We start from the raw sequence: 7,759 nt of genomic DNA, 5'->3' as shown, positions 1-7,759 counted from the left end.
CACAGGTAGCATGGGTGCCTTCAGCAGGCAATAAGCAGTTCTGGTGCCAATAGCAAGATGAGACTGACATTAACAGTGGTGCCTTTCTCCCTCTTTTTGCAGGCCAAGCCATGCTGAAGCACCAGGCCAGCAGTGAGCAGCATCATCCACATCCCATCACACACCACAGAGCAGCTGGGAATTGTAGGAACAATGTTAATGGCATGACAAGAGTGTCTGAGCTCCTGGCAACAAATCCTTGCTTCCCAAGTAGAAATGAGCCACAGGCTGGTAAGTGGATGTCTCTTAATTCCTTCTGAGCCTTCCATGGAAAAAGGACATAAACATTGCAGCTATCTTGTTTTTCAATAGCTAAGTCATCAGGCAGGGGTGCTGCTTAAGCTCAGTGGTTATGTTGTACAAGGACAATCTCAGACACTTCTAATTTAATGATAGCAAGGGCTAATTAGGGAATAGAAAGGCCCTTAATCTACCTGTTGTGCTTTTGTGTTTCAATTTAATTATCTGGAGTGAGAGAGAAAGCTGCCATGGGCAGTGCCCCATGATGAGGGTAAGGGATCTGGTAATGCAAGAATAATTATTTTGGGCTCCTCTAAATTGTGGTCTCCCAGCTGGATCTTGCTGTGCAGCTCTTCTGGTGGCTCTTGCCCTTCCCACTCACAAAATGCAGCAGGCTAAGTAAGTTGGCAGCAATATCCTTCTTTCACTGACTTTGGAGGGGTTTTGTGGCCCCACAACCCCTACAGGGGAGGGACACCAGAGACCAAGGCAGCCAGCGATGGAGAAGAATTCACCCCTTTCCTTCCCATCCCCAAACCCTCAGGTGTTTCATCCATCACTGAGCTGGGAAGTCACCTCTAAGGGGACAATCTCTTGGGACTCTACCTGAGCTGCCCCTTACATCCCCCTCACGTTCCTTGCAGAAACAGGACCCATCATTAGCTGACTGCTTAGATTTTCAGCTGATCCCTCTAATTTTTGCAAATTCTGCACCTACAGAGACTCATGGTGGCCTTTCTGTGGGAAAAGACAGTGTTCCCTTTGCAAGGAATAAATATCAAAAAAGTAGGACAAGAACCTGGCTGATATTTCCTCTTCGTTAACCCTTGTCTGCTGCATTTTTCCACAAGTCTCCAGATGGTTTTGATTTCAGATCTTCAAAATATATTTTCTGTTTCTTCGCTGGCCTCCTTTGCAGGACTTTGTTTTGCAAAACAGAAAATATTTCCTGGGTTGATATCTTTGTCAGTAGCCTGAAATGGGGAAAGTCCTCTGTCAAAAGCTTAGTGCTTGGAGGAAGAGAAGCCTTCTCCACTGCAGAGTGGCTTTTCCTTCTGCTTACACTTCTGTCCCTGTTGTTTTCTGCATTCCTAGTTTAAACCTTCAGTCTGTGTGGCAGGTGGGGCTGGTTAGCAGTGGCTGTGCATAACCCAAGGCTTGGTGCAGATGTGGTCAGTGGTGTCCTGTGCCCCAGGGATGAGGAAGACCCTCTCTCTCCTAAGGGACACCAAGCCTTCCTTTGGCTGCAGAGCCCAGCAGGAAACTCGCCTGAGAGAGGCAAAATGTGTAATAAAACTGATTTTGTTTCTCTCAGCCTTTGGGTGGTGGAGCAGGGAATGTAGTGGGAAACCAGAAATCACCCAGGGCTGCTCCATACGAGCTGTTCTTGGCTGTCAGAGCTGTCCCCAAGGCTGCCCTTGGGCAGGCTCAGGCACGGAGTGGTTCTCAAGTCAGCAGTGGTTTAAGCAACAGCAAAGTTTGTGTAAAGCCACCATTTCCCCTCCTCTTCCACAGCAAAAGTAGATGGAGAGGACCAGAAATATTGGTGCCTTGTCAGTTTTTGGTGTCTCAGCTCCAAAGGAGCGATCTCAAAGTCAGAAATCCTGGATTTATTGCTTCAGCACTGGGGAGTGACAGTCCATGAGGGAGAACTTTGTGGCTCTGTTTCTGTGGTGAGGAAAGTCTGGAGGAGTCTCTGGTAACCTGAAAACTGCCCATGGATGTGCTTCAGGGAGGGGAGGGGAAGCTAAGGTTTTGTTTGGAAGAGGAAAAAAAAACGATGAAAGTGAGCAGGAGCCAAGACAGAAAAGTCTCATTTTGCTCCCATGTGCTAGTGCTTGAGCAGACTATTGTTCTGGACTCAGAGCTTGGTTCTTAATTATGGTGAGCAGTGCATGGTTTGAATTACAGCCACATAGTTTGGGAAGCACAAGCCTGTTAAGAATTTTGGCTGGGGAGCAGCTGCAGGGCTGCTCGGAGAAGAGAGAAGTGGCTGTGGCTGGGGGTTCCCAAGAGCTGAGGTGTTCAAGCTGCCACCTGAGGTTCCACACCTGAATCCCTGAGCTGAGCCTGGCCTTTTATTGCAATCTAAAATAAACTCTCTTGTCTTTATCTCATCATCACATTTAGACACTACCACTTTGGAATCTCCCGTGGACATCATCAGATCCAGATGTTCCCTAATGTCATCATCCATACACTGAAATGATTACAAATGGAGATGTATTCCTACAAGCTGTTCTGCTCAGTGCAGATTGCCAGGTTCCACTGGCTTGGAGGAGATCTGCTTTTTAGTGGGGTAAGGATGGCCCCAGGTTCAGTGCTGCAGGTTTTGAAATCACACCTATTGGTGCATGAAGCACAAGTGGCTGCATGCTCTGTTCACTCATAGAGTTGGACTGATTTCCTAAAAGGTTACTAATTTAACACATGTAGGATGATTTTAATATTGGGATGACCCAATCTGATCACCTATGTCTACGTGTATGGAGTGTGATGGGAGCTCCTCATGCCCTGCCATCAAGGGGTTAGAAAGGCAATTCATTGCCAGGGAAGGAAGAACTATTTTTCCTTCATAATTTCATTTTCACATAATTTCATTTGCCTACATTTTCTATCAACTGCACTGGTGTTTATATGTATATTTATATGTACTGTGCACACCTTGTGGATGAGGCTTGTGGATGAATACTATTGCCCTCTACTCAATGAATATCTCCTTCCTGCTCCCAGTTGCATCCTGTCTGTTCTACATGTGCCCAAAATACAGGGAAATGAGTTAAATGAGTGCCCAGACACAAGCAGAGACACAACCAACAGCTCAGATTTGGCAGAGGTTTATGCTGACCATTTGGCATTGCTCTGGATGTAAGGGCAAGATTAATTTCTACAACTAAAACCAAAACTAAACAAAAAAGAGCAAGAGAAGGCAAATTATGTGAGAAGATAAATGGAGGAGAGTCTGAGGTAGGAAACCTCATGGAAAAACTCAATAACTAGTTAACTCTATTTGGTAATGTTTCATGTCATGCATAAAGCTCAAAAAAATCCAAGCAGCATAAAAAGCAGGCAAAGAATGGTTTCTTTTCCCCAGCCACCAGCTTTCTGTGTTCCTGTGTTAGTGACAGTGAAGTGGGTACAGCAGAGCTCTGTCCCATCACTCTGTCTGTACAGGGCAGGTGTCACAGGGAGCTGACATTCTGCTTCACTGTGCTGTTTTCCAAGAAGCACAGAGAAAGGAAAGCTGTAGAATTTAGCAGGTCATTAAGGGAAAGAAAGTTGAAATATCTTTGACTTTTTTGGAACACCCATTGCACCCATTGTTGAGGGGAATCACAGATAATTTCCTTTGCAATTATGCACCCCAGCTGTGTAACTGGAGAAGTAAAGGATTCAAGCACTGGGCTAAATGACTCAATCAAGGGAATGAACATGGGGATTTTTAAAATTATCCTTTCAGTGACAAGTAGATTAAGGATGAGCCATCACTTCCTGTGGCACTGAAACCACATGGAAGCCTTTTTCAACAAGATACTGTGATTGTGGTCAAGAAAATGGTGCAGTTGATTGTAAACATCACTTGTTGGAGATTGAAACATGAATTCTTTTTCTCTGCTGATGACAGTAAGATAAAACAATTTACAGTTTATTTTGAGCAAGACCTTTTTTAAAATAAGCAGTACAGAGGTCTGATAGCCACTCTAAATATCCATGGGAGGAAGGCAGAGCTGGTGGTTTCTGAAACAGTATTCCCCTTTCTCCATAGCTGTAGTATTATAGCTGAAATGTTGCTGAATGAATCACAATGTGAATCAAGTTTTAATTGAAATTGTTAGGTAATACAGAATTCTCATTCTTCCCTGCTTCCTCCCTCTTTTAAATGCTGCCCTCTCCAATCATCTCAGGCTGTATCTTGCACCTAGAAACATCTACAGAAAAGAATTCTGGAGCCACGTGCTACTGCAGTCTGCTTGGTAGAATCATAATCCTGTTCCTGCTCTTTCTTATCCTTCTCCCTTTCTTGAAGCAAATATGTTTGACTAGCTATAAACAGAGTTTAGGAATATATGTAGAGCAACTTCAATGCTTGGACCTTTCTGCTTTGCCTTTAAGTAACTATTCCCCTAGAATTGTGTAAATAATGGAGTTTAGTCGTGCCCCTGATGTTGGTTCCTGCCAAAATGAGAGTACTTCATTTCAGTTTTCCCTCAGCAAAAAAACTGTAAAAAGAGGGAGGCCCATTTTTTGCTCAGTGATGTGCTACCAAAATTTCCTGCAGGAAGTTTCCTCAGAACTTGATTTTGTGCTCGATGTTCTGTTTTTCAGGTAGCATCCTATTTCTCCTGTTTGCAGAGGGAACACCAGACAACCAGTGCTACACACTTGACATCATGCTGTCCCAGGAAATATTAGTAAGTCCATGTTGGTTTTTGGCTTCATGTGGCTTTTCTAGCTGGGCATTTCATGGGGCTTTTCAGTTGTTTCTTCTTCAAAATTGCATTTTTGGGTTTTTTTATTCATTCTACTCAAGTCAGTGAAATCAGAAGTGGTTATGTCTCTCCTGGCCAACTCTGAAGCCAGTGCCTGATTGCTCACACACCACCAGGTCCCTGCTGCCCTCCTGTCAATAAATTCCCTTGATGTCAACGTGGTGCAAGAGTGGATTGGATCTCAGATGTGTTTGCAGGTTTAGCTGACAATAATCAGAGTTGGGCCCAGTGAAGTACAATAATTATCTATAGTTCTGGCAACATTTGTCTCCTGCTTAATATTTTTATGTTCAGCTATTATATTACTTACAGATGTTTTCTTTCTGCTTAGTTAGCAGATTTCCAATTTTAGGCAATTCCATGTAATTTTGCAAATATTTAGTAAACATTACAAGGCTAGGATTTTTCAAATGGTGCAAAACTAAACTGGCTTGCTTAAGTTACTGTCTTGCACTGCAAAGGCCATCCTTTCTTAGTGGTTTTAGTGTAGCATTCTTCAGTTTAATGCAGTTCTGGATTTTCTTGTAGATACATGACACAGAAAAAAGCACTGCTAAGTTCTTAGCTAACATTAGTTTACTAAATTATTCCTAATATCAGGGGGCAAATATTTTAGCTTTGTGTTCAGAAAGATGAAATAATAATCAGTAAATCTTATCCAAACATTTGGATTTGTCCACTGTAACACGCTGTGAAGTTTTACTGGTGGCAGTGCATGGATGTTGGTTGCTTGTTTAGGAAGAACTGTAGCAGCCAGGTTGTTCAGGTGTGCTTGCAGTAAAGAGGACTCATATTCTGTGTATTTGACTGATTAAACTAACACTAAGCCCACATTTTTCTCTATCAAGACTTTCAGGTTGGCTGCATTTGGGATTCATTCCCAACTCCACCATTTTTTTTTTTCACTTGAACACTAAAATAGAAAGAAAAATAATTCACAGCTGTCCTGGGGCTTGATTCACCTGCCTCTGACATCAATTTTATGCCAGCAGAACTCCATCAAAACCCAGGATATTGCCCTGGTGCTGTACTGGTTTCATAGACAGCAAATCGAGCCTGAGGGGTGTTTCTTGGTTACTGGTAATTTTCTGATGAAAGCAGACTTATTGACAATCAAAATCAACCTAGCATTGCTGCTCCCCTGTGAGCTATCTGCAGCAGAACCTCATGGGGCTCAAGGACATTCCCAGCTGGCCTCAGCTTCCTGAAGGTGCATTCAGTCAAACATTCCTGCAGGGATTTTATTTTGTAAATTTACATATTATTTTAAGCCCATTCCAGAGCCTTGCAAACACAGAGGTTCCAAATATTCCATAGATTTCAGATTCTTAGGCAGATGTCAGGTACCATCTCCAAATCCCTGCTTGTCTTCTCTGCCTCATCCTTCCTCTCAGTGCATCCAAAAACCATGAGATTACTCCCCAAAATGTTTTCAGGCCTTCTTTGGGCAGGAGAATTCAGCATTCACCATCTATGGCCTGCCCCTGCTAGCATGGATGTGCTGCCACAGCCCAAGGATGTAGATACTGGCATTCATGGAACCAAACTGATGCAGCTGGAAAAGTAGCTAAGGATTTTTTTTTTTTAATTATTATTATTTCTTTTTTTACTCTGCTGCTATTCAGATTCTGCTCTGGACAGCATAAAATAAAATAGTAAAATAAAATACCCCTAAACCCTACCTCCCTGCCCTGTGTTTCTGCCTCCTTGGCAGGGGCTGAGCCCTGTGGCAGGAGCAGTGTCAGGCAGCTGCAGTTTCCTCCCCAGCACGGGGCTGCAGGAGGGGGCTCTGCTCCAGGGGGTTCTGCTCCCCCTGGGCCTGGCTGGGTGTCTGCAGAGCATTTGCTTTATCTGAGGGATCCGTGTCACATTGCCACCACTAACTGCTTCAAGATCATGACTCAGAAACTCCTTAATAAATCACACTCCTCACAATCATGCAGCTGCTAAGGACTTGAGGTTAGGGGGGAGGGAATTTGCTTGCCCTTCTGCTGTGCTTTTCTAGTCCTTGTTTTATTTTTTGTTTTATTTTTTTTTAACTCTGCAGTCCCAAGGGCTGGAAGGGAATTCTGCATAAATAAAAGTGGAATTTCCCACATCATATACAGTTCTAAGAGCTGGACTTCAACACTGCCACCGAAGTAGTGAGGGACTCCAGGTTGGAGCAGAAAAACTGGCAGTTCTCTGAGATGTCCATCTGGTTTGCTTATGGTTTGTTTTCTCCTCTGGGAGCCAGAGTTTTCTTTGACAGGATTGCCTCACTTCTCTTTGGGAGGAAGACTTTGTGATGCTTCTTGCAAAACCAGCCAGAGAGGTTTTCAGCACTCCAGCACAGCCCCCAGACCTCCTCTGCAGCAGGGAGGGACCAGTGTAGGTAAGCACAAGTGGACAGATGATGAGAGGGCTGATTACAGGAATTCTTCTCATTTCTCCAAGGTCCCATCAGGTCCCATTGCTCTGGTTTGTGACTGTGCTCTTTGCCAGAGGGGAGGTGGCTGAGGGCTCAGTGCTGCATGCACACAGGCTGGGAAATGCTGATGGGCTCCAGTTCTGTAAATCAGTACAGAGAGAGCAGAAATTGTGCCTTTGCCTCTGTCTGGAGGGGTGCAAAGGTTGTGTTCTTCAGCAAAGTCACCCTAAGGTAACTCCTGAAGTGTGCAGCAGTTTTAGGAGCAATCTCCTGCACAACTAAAATGGATTTTCTTTTGATTCTACTTTATTCAATGTGTACGTTCCAAGAGGTAATCAGAGAGGTCTTTGACTTCCTCAGGGGCTAAAAACTGGAAGTGAAGAAGAGGATACAGAAAAAAAGTGTTTCTGGGTAAAAGGAAAAAAACTTAATGAATGACAGAATAGTATCTGGTGTCATTAAAGCCTTGAAGGAAGAGCTTGGTCCCACTTGATGCAAACAGGTTGTCTGTCCTTAAAAACAAAGCTTGCTCTGAGGAGGTTTAATGCATACTGCTGCTGCCAGACACAACCTACTTTTT

Source organism: Calypte anna, chromosome 4B, assembly GCF_003957555.1.
Source record: "Calypte anna isolate BGI_N300 chromosome 4B, bCalAnn1_v1.p, whole genome shotgun sequence".
Lineage (NCBI taxonomy): Eukaryota > Metazoa > Chordata > Aves > Apodiformes > Trochilidae > Calypte > Calypte anna.
This window is presented reverse-complemented; position numbering follows the sequence as displayed.